The sequence below is a fragment of the Homalodisca vitripennis genome, chromosome 4 (assembly GCF_021130785.1).
Source record: "Homalodisca vitripennis isolate AUS2020 chromosome 4, UT_GWSS_2.1, whole genome shotgun sequence".
Lineage (NCBI taxonomy): Eukaryota > Metazoa > Arthropoda > Insecta > Hemiptera > Cicadellidae > Homalodisca > Homalodisca vitripennis.
In genome coordinates this window covers 65,818,169-65,836,816 of record NC_060210.1, presented here as the reverse complement: position 1 = coordinate 65,836,816, position 18,648 = coordinate 65,818,169, and the positions used below count along the sequence as shown (strand labels likewise).

At 33.6% G+C, this 18,648-nt stretch overlaps 1 protein-coding gene across 1 annotated transcript in view; it reads right to left on the bottom strand.

Moving 5' to 3' along the window:
* The window catches only part of LOC124359427 (lipid storage droplets surface-binding protein 1), a 50,062-nt gene extending 43,047 nt beyond the window's left edge, over positions 1-7,015 (bottom strand). Inside the window, exon 1 of the mRNA XM_046812163.1 lies at positions 6,875-7,015. The gene's annotated coding sequence lies outside the window, so the exon portion shown is untranslated. The remainder of the gene's footprint in view (positions 1-6,874) is intronic.
* Positions 7,016-18,648: the final 11,633 nt, after the last annotated feature.

Genomic DNA, 18,648 nt, shown 5'->3' with positions numbered 1-18,648 from the left:
TGTCTGTTTTAAATGGTCTGATACATTTTTTTAACTATAAATGTTGTTTTAATTTGTACTGTTTATATGTTAGTTTTAATTGTACCAGTTTGAAATCTTTTAATTTAAGCTCAGCATTCTAGTCAAACTGTTTTAATTTGTTATATTCATTTTTCAATGTAAATTTTGTGATAAATTATTCATTTGTGTTTCCTATTTGTAAGTATTTGAATTTTAGCACTGGTGAATATTTATTATGCAATTTTTTTTATATAGTTTTAGAAAGTAAACCACTTATGTATAAACTTACTACAGAAAAACATTACTTATTACTGTGTTATAACCACCATAGAACTTTAATAGATTATATATATTTATATTGTCTGAAAATGTCTATTGTACCTGTGTGTATTTAACGACAATAAATCTTCTTGATTCTTGATTCTCATTATTTAATCCTTTACATAAAAATGGTTAAATTATGGTAGAGAGTAATACAGAGTATTTCAGATCAGAACTAAAGAACACCAAAATTAGAATCATAAGGTGAAAGGTTTTAAACTTAAAAGTGTCTGACATGTAAACTTAAACAATGAATTTAACATATTAATAAAACTAGCAGTTACCCACAGCTTCCCGTTTAGCATCTGTATCAGCACTTTTGGTTCAAGTGAATTATACTTCTGATGCAAATGTTGAGTTTGCCTTCTCCCCATGACCAAGAAAATATGTTAAAAAGAGTATATTTATCATTATTGTTATTTACTTTGACATTACTATTTTCTATTATCTGATTTTGCCTCTCTCCTGATCACGAAAACATATATACACACATACCTTTGTGAAGCCTAATTTTGTCATAAGACAACTAATTTAGGTTTATAATAGTCTTTAAATATAAAGTAAAAGTTAGATTACATGGTCTCAATACAGCTGCACTGCTAGCAGTTAATTGCTCCTTTGCAAGCGATTTAGTAGGCGTTACACCGTATGACCACTGGTGGTTCGAGTGAATTATATTTCCGACATCAATTTTAAATTTTCTTTGTTGCCACCATCAAGAAAATCGTTAAAAGTTTATATTTATAGCCATTGTAATTTACTTTACTCTCAATGTGTTTTATTCCATAATTGATTTTTCCTTGTTTCCCGACAAAGAATATATATATATATATATATTTATACATATTTATATTTATATATATATTATAAATGTATATATATATATTTGTATATATATATATATATATATATATATATATATATATATATATATATATATATATATATATATATAGCTTACAATATATATATCACAAATCAGAGAATCCTACTTCTATCAAAAATTAATTAAGATGGATTTTATATCAGTCTTTAAATTTATAGCAAAAGTTAGGTAGTAACATTGTCTTTTAGATCTAAGACTTAATATTTGATAAATTGTACAGTCAATCATACATTAACAATGACACAACGCGTTTGTTTCTTTATAAACTCAAAAATATTGATAATATTTTAGAACATTTAGAGCTGGAATTGGTTTAAAAGTACAGTCCAGTGAACTTTCATCTTAGTTCTTGCTGACTGCTTCAAAAGGAATTTTAGGTGTGAAATTCTAACTATCTTATGTTTTAGGGCATTTTGTAAGGTAGATGAGTACTTATCTAATCGCTGAAATCTAGAACGGTGTTAAAATATTTGTTATTCATAAAGAATATTTTTTTTATCTGTGCGAAAGACATCAGCATATTCTTTTCAGTATAATGGCAGACAGGACATTTACCTCATTTTTGTTTTTATTCGTATAATCATTCACTAAATAAAAAAAACTCAGCAACTTAGAAATCATACATTTCTTTGTTGTGAGTTTTAGGAGAAATTTATATTTACCTTGATTATGTTATAAATGCTATAAAATTTATCTTGTAGAATTTATTGTTATAATATTGTACACTATGTATACCATAATAACATTGAATTTATATTACTTTAATTACCTTTAGTGACTGTAATTGTAAAAATTGAAATAAGTGAACTTTTGTTGGAAGGAACGTTTTTGGCGTTTTTATGTGCTCTCTGTGTAGAATTGTGTTCATGTTTGTGAGAATACAGATTCCCTTCGTAAGATCTTATCAACATCCTAAGTGGAATTTCAGTAAAGCAGTTTGGCTACAATGATTTAAAAAATATAAGACTTCCCTTACGTTGTTGTTCCTTAGCTGTATATAAAATAAAATCACTTCAAATTAGTTGCAAAGATCTCAATTTTGTAATTAATTATCTTCATGATTGTAAACAAAGAACTGTGCTGTATCAAAATCATCCCATATATTTCTCAGAGTGGGAAAATACTGTGTAAAGTTTGAAGTGCCTCAGAGATCCATATTTGGACCTCTGCTAATTTTATTTTTAAATGATGTTAATAAACAACTCCGAAGCTTTACTTATTTATGTCACTGATACAAATCATTAAAGAAAAGTCCACAAAAATATGATAATACCAGCTTAAATCTAGTTGAGGATTCGTTTAGAAATTATTAAGTAAAGATAAAACCAATTTCATGCATTTAGAACAAGGTCCAATATCAATATCACAGTAAATGATACAGATATCCAACTACTAAAATCCCATTAAGTTTAAGACTTTATTTTAAAATGAGGACACATACCACATCTAGTTAGTAAAATTAACTGTTTTCATTTTGCTAGGCAGAACAAAATGTACAATTTTGTGTACAGCTTGTAAAAATAGTGAATACAAATTAGGTTTTACTGCATTGGATAAATGTTAAACATCGAGAAATCTCCAAAATATTGCAACAATACTTAAGACATTGATGTAAATTTTACAGAGTTATATGGCCTCTGTGATGTAACTAAATACTTAGTAAGCTTCTTTCCATAAATATTTCAATAGACTCGTTAAAATCAAACATTTTTAGCTAAAGACGGAAATCACTGCTAAAACACTTTAGAATATATGTAGTACTGCGATCTACTTACACTATGGAGAAGTATGTTCTGTTCAGTCAGAAACTGTCAATACAATGAAACTTATGCGCCTAAATTATAACTTCAAAAAGACCTCACAATAATTGGTTTAATGAACATTAACTTTTATAAGACTGACCTCCAACCCTCTTTTTATTACCAAATCCTTATCAGCTGTCTTCTCAAGTCATGCTAAGTTACTTATCAAAAAATATAAAAGTGCAATACTGTATTGTTTCTTGGTTATACATTTTAATAGTTTAATATTTCAACCCAATAATATGTTAGGACGTAGATAAAAATGTTCATTTACTATTTAAAACTATGAGTTAGTAATAGTTCTAAAATTTGTTGCATGATAAACACATAATGTAATTTTTAAAATTTTGCCATTATAAACATACCTTAAGAGGGGATTGGGTAGGGAGAACATTGTTTTGTTGCTGCCTTCTACTACAGAATAACATTTCTGTCGGACTGCTAGATATAATCATATAATAGTGGCAGTAATATGCTAAAGAATTCCAAAGTTGAAATTCAAATTTAAATTCAAAAAAGTTGACAGTGGCTTGAGTAGAGAATTACGATCAAACGGGTATTTAAAAACATATAGTATAGAGCAAGAAGTAAAATTACTGCCAATATGACTGTGTACAAACAAGCTGTAAACAATATCATAACAAACTAAAAGGATCAAATAGGCCTTCCGGTTCAGTCAGAAGAAGTAGGTAGATTTTGATGAAAACTTAAATATTAATAATTTATTCTCATGGGATTTACAGAGACTCAATATCTTAAAAACTGCTTGAGATAAAAATAGTTTGTGACAAAAAGTTTAGAAAATGTCATAGACATTCCAAAATTAAACAATGTTTCCAAACATATGCTACATGAGTTTCTGCTTTTATTGGAAAATAATAAACAATGGTAATAAATAATACAATTTTTATGTTCCAAGACATTAAAAATCATGGTGTAAGGAGACATGATTAAAAATTTTACATTACATTTTGGGACATTAACATTAACAGTGTTTTTGAACATTGTTTCTGCCTTTTGTTACAAGCATACTAAACATGGATTTACAATAGTTCTATTCCTTAGTCCTTAGTTTCATTTTCTGTATATCCCTTATAGACATTTTTCAAAATTTGCCTGAGTCTTGGTACCTGCCTAAGCTACTTTACCTGCTCCATGTACATATGAGTTGAAGATTACACAAAACTCGTATTTACTGATGGATATTCATTTTTTTACAAACTTCTTAACAACAAACAAACAATTTGTACATGTATAATAATCAGCTACATACTAAAACTACAAAAATAGGCAGTAAACAATAACAGTAAACTACTACTACTGTTGATTCCTTTTGACCACTAAACTTTCATTATAGTTCATTTACATTGATCTGGAGTTGTTTGCTTTGATTGCTATCATGTTTAAAATATATATTTAGTGTACCATACTAGATTTTATAGTATATAGGTCTAATTATGATCAATACAAAAGAGTTTTTATTAATTGATAACACTGTTGATGATACTCTTTTTATATTTTTGGTACAGAAATATAATTCTTTAAGTACTGTTTAAGAATGTTATTAAAATGCACATGATATGCCTTGTACATGTTTTACAGAAGTAGAACCTGTAAACAATAATAACACTTATCTAAGAAATACAAAAAGTTGTCATGTAATTTATAAGCTTTCATTCATGGTTATAGTAAAATTGTTATAAACAGTAATTTATTACTGTTTTTTACAGAAGGTAAACAATATTTTGAGCTGGCTACCCATTTGCAGATTCAAAAACCAATCAAAATAAAAATGTCAGTTAATATTTCATCCCTTTAAAGTTTAATTGCTAACCACAACTTTGAGGTTTGTACATATTATACAGACGCAATTTCTAAATAAATTACCTATAACCACTAAAATTAGTAATTGTATTGTGTAGTCATGGTGAAACTTTAAAGAAAACTTTTCTATTTTGTCAGTCCATTTGAAAATGATAACCTTAACTATTATAAAACTAAAATATTTTGTAAACAACTAAACTGATCTAAATTGGTAAAAAAGATGCAATATTACATCAAAAAAACTGTAGTACTGATAGCAAAAACTTTAAAATTAGAATGTTACAGAAGGATACAAGAACAACCAGTTGTATCTAGTTAGCATTAGAACACTGAACTCCATGTCCATGGTTTTAATTGTTACAAACTGAACTGAACGCAATGAAAACAATCACAACAGGCTTCACTTTAACCCTCTGAGCGCCGCGTTCTACTAGTAGAACGATTTATAAATATTCGTTATTTATTAACAAAAGTGGATTTTGCTTATCTAATCCACACAGATGGTTCAAAAGACTTTGTTTATAATTTTCCATGGTCAAATATGTTTGGATAATCGTAGATCAGCTGTTATTAGTCTACCATTTTTATTTGGCATTCTAAAACACCAGCATCATAGGACATTATTAATACCTATTTACCATAGAAAACTATTATTGCTTCCATAATCTACACGCATAGTTTAAGATAGACATAAATTTAAATGGTGAAATATATTTTAGGATCAACTGTTTTTTATTTTTTAACATTGCTAGATTACTTGGTAGCTATATTATAAGTAAGATTACTATAATTTGTCTTATAATTTGTTCTGGTTTGTTGTAGGAAGGCTTGTTAGCTTTATAAACATATAACAATTACAAGTAACAAACTATCAGAATTTTTATTAATAAAATGAATAAACATGCTAAAAATGGCTAAAGGCCATTTGTGGTAAAGACATTATGTTTGTAAATGTTTATTTACCACTTTAGTTTTTTATTTACATGTATCTAATTTTGTAAATATTCTATTCTTTGAGTTACAATAGATGCCTATAAAAATGTGTCCATATATTAAATATTTTTTTTACCTAATGTTGCAATAAACTCTAAAATTCAAAATGCATTGCTAAACTGTTAAGTGTTTTAATTTTTGTAATTTTGAGTATTCAATCTACTATCAAATGGAATAGAATGTATTTATTTATCTTTATAAACAAATGCGCAATGAGCTCTTCGACCACTTCTCGGTAGGCCGCAACATCAAGCGGCTGGCACTCAAAGGGTTAAATACAGTCAATATCTGCTAATAATGTTAATATCTCAAATTAAGTGTGTAGCAAAAAACACAAATGTAAAGAAAAAACTCTTGAAACCAGTGAGAAGGAATTTTTATGCTTACAGAAGTACTCAATTTGGATTTGTTACGTCCTCTGACAGGAATTTACATGCAAAACGTCAACAATCCATTTTATGACAAATGATCACTTGGCTCGCATATCTTCCCCAGTATTGATACTAATATTATACTATTATTATATAATGAAGACTGGAAGACCGCAAAGCAAAGCAACAGATTTATTACAAGTGCCGTGCCGCTATCAGCTGTTACGGGTTAACAAATGTCAGAACACGACACCGACCTTGAGTTACCACGCGGGTTTCATTCATGCAGTTGCACAAGTTTATTCTTGAAAATATGTAACAACACATCCTTTTCCAATTATTTGAATAAAATATGAGATTTTTATCATTTCGAGAGCACCGGCATTTATGTGGAATTTTGTTACATAATTTTTATTAGAAAATACACCACTATGAAACAACAACAATGAAAAATATATGCTTTGCTACACACTGGAAATAACAATGTCATCAACGAACTGATAAGTTATCAAATTATTACGAATAAGGAATAATTTATTGTTGGCGCTAAGTAACAAGCTATTAGTTATTTCCAAAACACACAGCAACAGCACAAGTAAAATAAGGTCTCCGTGAGATATCGAAAGTTAAAATAGTAAATTTAAATAATACATTTCTACATTTGTTTAGGGACTTACCCTTAACTCAGAGAAGAGAAGCACACTCACAGCCTGAGTCGTCGGTAAAGACTGGAATGAAAGCTACGGAGTTATAAGGCAATGATAAAGAAGCCCGAAAGTGAGACGCACTAGCAGGGTTGCAATCACCCCTGCACGAAATGTCTCTTTTGAAGATTAAATTTACCTCAACATCAAATTTTCAGAGTATAACTTTGATAAAATGATTATTCATTCAATACAATGTATTATTAGAATAACTATTTACAATGTCTTAAACAATTAAAGATATTTTAACCTTTTATGCATTTTATTAAGTTAGTACCTATTGTTATCCGATTCTAGTTATCTATTATCTGTTTGAAATTGGCTTTATTTTTTATCTGTGATCCCCCTACCATATTCGTTTCCAAGAAGCGTATTTATTATGAAATTATTTGGTAAGAGTAGTGTGTAATATCGAGGTATTTTCTACTTAGAAATGGTGAAATATTGCGATCACGTATGTAGAGAGAGTGTTATGGAAACATGAAAGAGTTATTGATTCCACAATTTAAAAAATGTGCAAAAATTAGCTTAAGTTCTATTTATATTTTATTTCAAACTGAAATAACTAGTAGCTATTAAATCAAACGCAAAAATAAACAATAAACTGGTATGCGTTTCAATAGCTTGTGTGATATCTTATCAATAAAGACTGATTAACAAATATTTGCTCCACCAAGACTCGAATTCGATCTCTCATTTGGAGTGCGAAAATAATTAAGCTACACATTGGTGTATCTAGTATTTTAGTTTTGAGGGCCCAAACCCATCAACACAAATTTTATTGGGAGAGTATGTGGAGGATAATTGGAAAATATGGATCTTATTTCCAGGAAAAAGGTATAAACTTATTCTGTCGTTGTATGTCATCTACACCTACATAAAATGCATTCTCCAGTATACAACGTGAATTAACGGATATGTTTAGTCTTCCTTATCAGAGCTGCGTCTGTGAGAATACTAGTTGTAATTAATATTCCTAATATACAGGGCCGACTCTAGGGGTTCTGGTGCCCTAGGCGAAAACAAATGTTGCGCCCTAATATAGTGCGTTATTATTATTATTTTAGATATCTACGGTTATGGTGCGGTCTACCGGATAAGGGAAAACATCGGATTTCATGAGTAATAATTTTTATAACAAAGGATTAGTTTTGATTATTGGTTGGGTTATGTAAATAAAACGAATGTACATTTTACATAAAATGCATATAATTGAATATCTACAAATCTCAATATATTATGCAAGTTTAAAAACCAGATTTAACAATAGCTTTGTCTAGATTAATAATTAGAAATATAAATTAGTATTAGAAAAGTAAGGTACATAACACATAGTTTAACTTATGAGTATGTGAGGTTATATGTTTTTAAGTAGTTTTCTCAATAACAAACAGAAACCTGCAGTTAGATTACAGAGATTGTTAATATTTTTTATAACATTTAAGGGGAGACTGCCACCTACCTGTCGCAATGCTATCTAAATAGAGCGTTTCATGTTAGGTTAGGTACACTTTTCTCAAAAACTATTTGAGTAAATATCACCAAATTTTCACCAAGTCATATAGATGGGTTAAGAGTCATAAACCACTAATAAAATTATTATAAAAAGAAAAAAATTAAAAAAAAATAATTAAAAAAACCAATTTTTTCACAATTTTTTAAAAATATGAATTAATAAAAAAAATTATAAACAATATATTTATACATTTTTAGTGCTTTCTGTAGCCCTGCATGTAGATAATAATCACTGAAAGTTTCAAGTCTTTATCTTGATTATTTTAGGAGATAATGGTACCTAAGCGCAAAAAAACTAAACTTTAGGAAAACACAATATAAAGAAAACTAACCTTTGATGGTATCAGAACCCTCCTGGACAGTACTCTTGCTCATCGTTATCCTCCAATTTCCTCTTCAACAGCCTTCTCCTAACTCTCTTCTTCTTGTTACCTTCTTCAGCCGCTTTATTAGCCTTCATAATCCGTACACGGTCAATAGATTTCAAAGTTTGAATTGTGTAGCCTACATGCCAGGTTTAATTCCAATCCTTTCCAAAACATTTGCTTTGGCGATTGATCCCTCATTAAAAGCAACAACTGCATCTGAGACTCCTAGCCTAAGTGTTTGTAGACCTACAAATCCAGTTTTTTTTTATTCTTTGCCATATACAGCTATTGAAGCTCTCATTAGGATTTTGAGTCTTACCGTGAAGACAGCGTTTCAACAATTCATCTTTAGTCAGGTCTTTGTAAATAGGATTTATGGCCAACATAATAGCCTCTGGTAAAGAATTCCTATGTTTGTAAGTAGTTTTTAATTGTTGGGCTTTATTATAACCACACCAGGAGTCCTTTCCTTGTGGACAGAGTGAATGTTGTGGTTTATCATCCGTCGATAACGTATGAAAATAGCGTTATGAAAATGACATAACTCTCGATTTTATTTTTTATACCCATTAATATAATAGATAGATATAATAAACTATACATTTTCTTAATCAGGAAAACATGGAGAATTTTTAGGTGCAATAAAAAAATCGATTTTTTGAAGATTTAAGTGGCAGTCTCCAGTGGCGTAGCGAAGGGGGGGAGGTCCAGGGGGTCCGGACCCCCCCCCGAAATTTTAAGACATATAAAAAAATAAAGCATGGAGCAGGAAAAAAAGGGAAAGGTTATCATTACTCTTGTCTACAAACATTAAATTGATTGATTTAATTGATTAAAGTGACCGTTGTTAAAAATATAATTGTCCTTTCGTTTAAATCATAAAGTATCAAACGATACTTTTGGGCTCGGCCTTTTGGATAGTGTAGTGTACAGTTGAAGGACTTTAGCTGTGCGCGTGACCTTGAGTGTGTGACGATAGGCGGGAGGGGTAGCGGGGTAGCATTATGCGCAGCGTCCCGAGAACATTTCCTGTGACACAAAGGTAAAACCCTCCTTTCAGGAATCTTATTGGCCCAAATAACTCATCACACTCGCTAAAATCAGTCTGTTTTGTGACAGTGCTGATTGTGGTGGAATTAAATAAAAATAGAATAGCAATAATAGGACTTATCCTTGTTTTTCAGTTTTATAGTGTTGTTTAACGTGTTTTTGAAATTAACGTATTTGTCAATACTCTTCTGCAAATCGAAATCGTGAGTTTAAAGTCGTTAAAGAGATTGTTGCGCCTTCATCTCAGCGGCTAGCACGTAAACGCAACCCGCTACACAGATAGCGTTTATTTGTTGAAAGGGTAGTATTAGGGCCCTACGAGCACAGCTAAATTCCTCCAACTGTAATCACGGCATTTCTATAGGGCACGGTCACGTGACGTCGCAAAGTAACTTGAACCGTAACACGGCGAACAGTTTAAATTAGCGACCACTTTGTTCAAATTCGTCTTGGGGACGTATAATGACTGCTTAGAATTAAGTTACGACGTTGATTTTAGGTGTCATTAAACTGTAGACGTGTATATAATTATCGAAAAAAAAATATATAAACAATTACTTTCAGTCGGAAAATACACTTGAAAAACTCTCCCGATTAGAACTTCAACTAATTTGGACTTCAGTGATTGAGGTAAACGTGGTGTTTTCGATTGAGTTAGGACGACGATTTTTTTATCATGAAACTGTACACTGTACCTATATAATTATCGAGAAAAAATCACTTCCGGTCGGTAAATACGAAAGAGTGGTTGGGTAAAAGTGGTACTTAGAATTATGTTAGGACGTTGATTTTATATATTAATTCAACGCCGACTAATACATATATAATTATCGAGAAAAAAAACAATAAAACGCTTTCGGTCGGTAAATACCGAGGAAAAGCTCTACTGATTGAGATTTTGACGATGTTGGATTTCACGATGTTGGATTTCACTGGTTGAGTGGTTGGGGTAAAAGTTGTACTTAGAATTATGTTAGGACGTTGATTTTATATATTAATTCAAAGCCGACTAATAAATATATAATTATCGAGAAAAAGAGCAATAAAACACATCCGGTCGGAAAATACGGAGGAAAAGCTCTACTGATTGAGATTTTGACGATGTTGGATTTCACTGGTTGAGTGGTTGTGGTAAAAGTGGTACTTAGAATTATGTTAGGACGTTGATTTTAGGTATCAATTGAACGCCGACTAATACCTATATCATTCAAAGAAAAAATTGAAAAAATCACTTCTAGTCGGATAATACACTGGAAAAACTCTACTGATAAGAAGTTCTGACTACTTTGGATTTCACTGACTGAGGTATTATTTAATTTTCCTTAGTATATTCCGATAGGAAGTGATTTTTTTTTTTTCTCGATAATTATATAAATATTAGTCGGCGTTGAATTGATACCTAAAATCAATGTCCTAACATAATTATAAGTAGGCTACCATTTTTATCTCAACCAGTGAAATCTTGAGTATACCGAGCTTTCCCTCGGTATTTTCCGACCGGGAGTGTTTTATTGTTCTTTTTCTCGATAATTATATATGTATTAGTCGGAGTTGAATTAATATATAAAATCAACGTCCTAACATAATTCTAAGTACCACTTTTACCTCAACCACTCAACCAGTGAAATCCAAAATCGTCAAAACTTGAATCTATGGAGAGCTTTTCTTCGGTATTTACCGACCCGAAGTGATTTTTTTTTATATATAACTATATAGGTAGCCGAGTACAGTTTAATGATAACAAACAATCGTCGTCCTAACTCAATCAAAAATATCACGTATACCTCAATAAAAGCCGCGTTTACACCGGAGTTGGCAACCAATGATTACAGACTTTTATCGGCAATTTTTAGTCGAACGCCTTAAAACAACTGCAACTCGCATTGCCAACTGTAGTTGCAGACCGATTTTACGAATTGGCAACCAAAATTTGGTTTTCCGACTGAAGTCGGTAAAATGAAAAGCGGTTGCCAATCTCGGTCGGCAATACGAGTTGCAGTGCCAAATTGAGCGGCGACTTGAGTCTGCAACAAACCCCGCTACCCCTGCCACCTATCGGCTCCACGTGGTCGATAGGTATTTAACATTTACTCACCTGTATGTTATACTTCAGGAAACATATCAAAGCCTCACAAACATCTGGCACAAAGAGAGATATCGCACTTTTTGAAACTTTAAACAAATAACTGATGCTTGTATAAGAGTCGCCAGTTGCCAAAAATCGCAAAGTTATAGCTTACCTTTCACGCACTGGAATTGTTTTCCTGTAGTTAGTATCCTTTTTGCTAATTATGTGTCCAATACCAACAATTAAACATTCAAAATCGTTGCTCGACATTCTTAAACAGTTTTTTACACTGCCATCGCATCTTAATTCTCCCGTCAAAGGATCTGTATCATCCCTATTTAAGTCACTCAATAGATCGCTCTTGCTCTTGCCTGCAATGAAAGTCGAACCCAAGTCTTCTCCGTCTTCACAATTTACATAGAACAACACACGCTGCCGCAGCAAGTACAACCTCTTCCGCACTCGACATTCTATATACTGTCTAATTTTTTTGGTTGCAAGTTACTGTTATTGAGCAAACTGTGTTCAGGGTTGCAGATACAAATTGCAAACTTCCATCGGCAACTAGCGTTGGCAATCGGAGTTGGCAATTTTTGGTTGCCAATTCCGGTGTAAACGCGGCTTAACTGAAGTCCGAAGTAGTTGAAGTTCTAATCATTAGTTTTTCAGGTGTATTTTATCTCCGACCGAAAGTGATTTTTTTTAATTTTCCGATAAATAGGCCGATAATATACTCGTCTATAGTGTAATGATACAAAAAATCGTCATTATAACTCATTCATAAATACCTCAATCAGTGAAATCCAAAGTAGGCGAACTTCTAATCAGTAGAGTTTTTCCGGTGCATTTCCCGACCGTTAGTTTGATCTGTACCCGAGCAACGCTCAAAAATTGCCCTCCTTTTCTAAAGGGTTTTCGGCCGTCAGTGGCCCAATGTCCCCGAAGGGGTATTTCATTTTCTCCACAGAATATAGTCGTATCAATTATACGCTTGAGAGAAGCTCTGTTTTATTCTTTTTCTTTCTTATCCAGTGAATTCAACATCACTTTGGTGCTTTCTACTCGGCCAGAATCGAACTTCGTAAAGTTTCTGTAGCTATACAAGAAAATTTGTGGTACTAGAGTTGCTGTGATAGTTGAATTTGCTTATTACATCTTTCCACTTTCTATAAGGCGTAGTTACTAAAGCTCCATATTTTTGGTATTTACCTTTTACCAGTGAACTCATTGACAAATAACACACAAAACGTCCCCCGGATCCCCGGTTTCGGACCCCCCCCGAACGAAATTTCTGGCTACGCTACTGGCAGTCTCCCCTTGAAGAACATTTATAACATTTAAAGAGTACTTGATAACATTTTGTATTGGATTATTGTTTTCTTATCTAAGGTTCAAAAATAACTTTGAAATACTGATTAACAGCTTTTATATCATTTTTGTATATACCTTTTTTTAAATAATTACCATTAGGTAAAGAATGGCATTAATTTAAATATAGCTGGTAAGAATATATTGTGTAATAAGCTAGCTAATTGTTTAGGGCCTATTGTCGCATTCAGTTGGAAGCCAAAACGTAATATAATTAGTTTCATTGTTACCAATGAAAATCACCAACCCAAATAATATTACCAGCGGATTTTAATTTTGGTTTAAACAAGTTCTAGTGACAATAATTTCCCATCAGCAAGTAAATGTTTTAATGGCTTAAAATTGGTTCATGAGTGGTGTAACTCAAACTGAGTTCAACCAGCCAGATATAAAAAACCAACATTACAATGAAGCAAAAAAGACACTTTAAGGTCAATATATTGTATTGTTCAGAGCATTAATAAAAAATCGACACCATAAATTTGGTCCTAGAAGAAAATAATCCAAATTTTATTTCTACTACCGAAACCTGGCAAAATGATCTGAATACAAATTGTACTCACTTTAATTGCAGCTTGGGCATGTGGTGGGCACTTTAAGGGCATTTTGTCTCCAGTGAAGTAAGGAATCTTGCTAAGGTAAAATTAAATACCATGCTTCAACGTTAAAGAGAAAAATATTACGTCAAATTAATTTTGAATTCGAAAAATCCCACAAAAACTATCTAAGGAGTTGTAAGTGACACTTGATCTATTAAAAGAAAAACTCACAAGGTAAGATCTAATGAACGCATTATTAATGGGTTCTAAAACAGAGACGGAAAGCTTACTTTCATAATTGTTTCGCAAATAACTTTAGTAAATTTGTAAAAAATCCAGGTTTTATTGCCGGATACGCAACGCTCATGCCCCCAACCCTACGCACAGTATGGTTTTAATGGAAGTGACTGTCTCTGAGTTACGGATGTTAGTATATCGAATGAGACAGTCTTTGGGCTTAGATTATATTAGTGTTGATGCCTTAGAAAACATGTTTTCAGATGTTAGAGAGTGTATTGACTTTTTTACTTGATGTATGTTAAAATTTTAGCGTATTTCCACTTATTTAAAAACCAGCAAAAGTAAAAGTAATTCCCATTTTAAAATCCAGAGATTTTCTTTTAGCAGATAGTTACTTACTAATATCGAGTTTATCAGTTTTCTCCAAGGTTAAAAAAGTATGATTCAGGAGCTCGTAGAATATCTAAACAAAAATAGATGTTAAGCGAACACCAGCATGGCTTTGTAAGGGGAAAATCGACGGCTTCAGCTATATTAGAATTAATAAATTCCACTGTCTCTTCACTTGACAAAATATTGTCTTCAATTGGTATTTTGTGACCAGCAAAGCTTTTGATGATGTGCCGCATAGTGCCTTGCTAAGTAAAGCTCAATCATACGGAGTGCTCGGCTACAGCCTTGAATTTCTCACTTGGTATCTACGTAGCAGAACCAAAACAGATTATGCATGAAATCTATCGGTATCTCCCAGCAGTGGCGCACTCAGAAATTTTCTCTGGAGGGGGGGGGAGGATGTCCGTAACACCGGGGAGTCGGAATATGAAAAAAACCCAGATCAATAGGGGAGTCTGGGAGCCCCCCGCCTGGAGATATTTGAAATATTAGGCCCTAAAAATCGTTATTTTATATTAGTTCTGAACTAACAAAAGGACAAAGATCAGTCCAGGATGTATAAAGTTTACAGTACAACCACTCTACCACCAATCACCAGGAAGCTTGCACAGGGTTAATTAAAATCATCTGCAAGAAATACAGCTTATATGAAGTGCATTTAAATAAAACAAAATGTAATCATAACATTAACAAAATATTGAACAATAGCTAAGTTTAAATCACAAATCAAGACCAAAGCTAATTCTTTGAATTAAAAGAACAACGGTTGTCTAGAGCAGACTTCATGAAAGGAGAATATAATAGGATACCTTGCCTGCTTCCAGATCTATGCCCAGAATCTTCAGGGCCGTGGAGACGGCTCTTTAAGTTTTGGACTCAGGAAGCTCCCTGAAAAAAGGGAAAATTGTGCCGAGTGTCTGGAAGTGACAATCACCCTGAAGGCAAAAACGTAGATTGCGCACAGCATGTGTTAGGTGTGGACAGAATGTTCATGCTGAATGCCTTGTTAAACATGTTTGGCAGTAAAAAAAAAACTGTACATATTTTAAAATGGTGTTACACTTCTTTTATATTTGTAATTTTACTATCTCAATATAAAGTGAGGTTTTGAAATATTTAAAAATGACTGTTTTAAATTTTTTACTTACAAAATGACTTTGTATATGATTGATGAAAAATTATACCTCAAATTCACATAGGTTTCTATTTATTTGTTTTTGGTATAACTTGGTCATACTGTATCCAAATTACATACGATTTCCAAGTTATTTTCATAATTTTAAGGAATATTGCTACAGAGAAAAAGAAATATGTATCTGTAATCTTAGAAATAAATAATAAAATATATTTTCTATTTTTGTGCTTTTATTTTTAACATTTTTATTTATGTATGTCAGCATGAAGTACTTTTTTCTTAAATAAATATTTAATGACGTTTGCTGGGCTGGTGAGGCACCAGTGTTTTATTTATCAGATCACATTAACGTAGGTACTTTATTATTAGGATAACATCTAAAACTTAGTGTTTTAATGCGTAATATAAACAGCTGAGCATTATTGAACAGCTGAGCGTATGTTGGCAGAATCGGATAGCTCGTACAAACAGCTGAGCATTGTTGGACAGATGAGCGTATGTTGGTAGAATCGAATAGCTCGTACAAACAGCTGAATATTGTTGGAAAGCTGAGCGTATGTTGGTAGAATCGGATAGCTCGTACAAACAGCTGAGTATTGTTGGAAAGCTGAGCGTATGTTGGTAGAATCGGATAGCTCGTACAAACAGCTGAGTATTGTTGAACAGCTGAGCGGGCAGTTCTTGTGATTGCAATCTTTTGTAATGTTTTGTGATTCGTAGTAGCAGTGAATTTAATAATTGTAATTTTTAATTTATTTATTTATGGATAGCTGCCTTTGTCCCCCATACGATATATATATATAGTGAATATATGTCGTTACCCATTGATATTCTTGTTTATATTGAAGTCTTTAGTTTAGGAAAGACGATAACATCCCGAAATATTTCTCAAGAATAGAGTTTTTAAGTGTATCCTTCCAGCGGGGGGGGGAGGGAGCTTGCCGTGTCCTTTCTTTACACACGCAGTTACAAAAAAAGGACCATTATCTACGTCTCGCAATTTTTAATAAATAGAAAAAAGAGACACGCAAACTACGAACAACAGACTTTATATATGGCACACAGATTCTTCCATCTGTGTGAGTGTCAGATATGATTTGACAGGTGTTTTAAAATTATATCTGAAACACCTGTCTTTAAAAACATTAAGAGACTATTTAATAAAGAAATGTTTTATGCAATAAATGTGTTAAATTCAATGCCACAAAATTCTCTCTAGATGGCTAAGTTTCTTATTATTTAGATTTACGTATTATCGTTTCTAATTACTGATTTTTATTTTAAGTTATGTTAATTTTGTTGTACAAACCTTTTTTAACGTGTCCATACGTGTTCGTACTTGCTTGAACGAATAAAGTATTATTGATTATTGATGATTATTATTGTATAAGAAATAGGTTTTAATTAGCAAGTTTGGAAAAACCTACTAGTTACTAACTAATTATGGAAGGTGGCAGTGTTAACAACATATAAAGGAGTGCACAACTATTTCATTTCATTTACACAAGAGGAAACACAATTTTCAATGCATCAGCTTGTACAACAGCTTGTGCGTCGCCGCCTCGCCCATCCGTATCTCCCGCACCTGCTCTATCGGCTTCAACGCCTACGCCTCTCACATCTGATGCCCATACTTCCGAGAAACCAACGACAACAGAAGACCTGGAAGCTGAGAATGCACAACTCAAGAAGCGAATAGAAGACCTTAGTTTTCAGCTTGAGTGTGTGATCGACCACACAATCAAAAATGATGCCCGTCTTCTCCAATATACCAGTGAGATCTTCTCGACCAACACTTCGGAGAGTGTCAACCAGTCATTGGAAAACACGGAGACATCTCAGGAAACACCAGCAACACTAAAAGATTGCTCCTGTACATTGTGATCCTGTGTCAACCAACTACGAACGAAGCGCAGAAGATAGAGAGCTAATTGACAGCCTCAAAACGACCATCCAGGTTTTGGAAGCGGAGTTGGAATGCCTCAGATCGGAATGCAAACTATGCATGTGCAAGAACAGTGGTCCGTGGTCGACTTATGTTAAAAAGAGGAGCCTGCCAATAGACTTGCAAAATAAATTCCTACCTCTTGACTCGGACAATAATGAACTTGGAAAACAAACAAGCTGGAGAAGAGACAATCTACACAAAATAAAAACAAAAAGAAGAAAAAGAAAAAAGTAAACACTGGAACTGGACACTGGCAAACAAAGAAAAAGAAGGACCACGCCCCACTCAATGTAGAACCAAAGTCTATCGAGCAGGTGCCCAAGTGAAATTACATTCTCGTCAATGCTGATTGTGGGCGACAGCCATGGCAGACACCTGGCGGGCATGGTTCGGGACCCTCATCGGCGGGGGCCCTAAAGTGACCGGCGTGTGCAAGCCAGGGGCCGGACTCCTTGACGTCGCGTCTTCCAGGCCTTCTTCAGATGACTTCACCGTCCTCATCGCCGGTACAAACGACATTGCCAACGGTCAGCGATCAAACATCTTCCGCCATCTGGAGCGGGTTTTACAAGACAGAATGGGGGCGTCTCGGGTGGTGATGTCGACTGTCCCTCATCGGCACGACCTTCCTGCCTGGCATCCAGTGCACATCGCGATACAGATAATGTGAACAGGCATATTGAAGAAATAGCTGCTCGTCATGCCGGGGTTAAAGTATTAGATTTTAACAAAATACCCAGACGCATGTTCACACGCCACGGGATGCACTTGCGAATGCCTGGCAGGCGGCTGCTGGCTAGACACCTCCTTCAATGCCTGCACCAATTTGCTGACGGCGGGGTGACCTCACCGCCTAACGCCGGGCGCTGCCATCACTCGTTCCATGGCGGCTGCTGATGGGTCCTGTGGATCGCCTGCGAGGGTGCCGGTCATGCTGCAACACGACAGCTATTCAGAAGCAGTAAGGGCCCAGCTGTTGGCGTCAGCAGCACCTGCGACGCCGCCTACTCCACCTCCGCAGCCAATTCCTTCTACAACGGCCCTGCCAGCGTCTCCACCGCAGCACTGCGACGCCGCCTACTCCACCTTCCTCCGCAGCCACTTCCTTCTACAACGGCCCTGC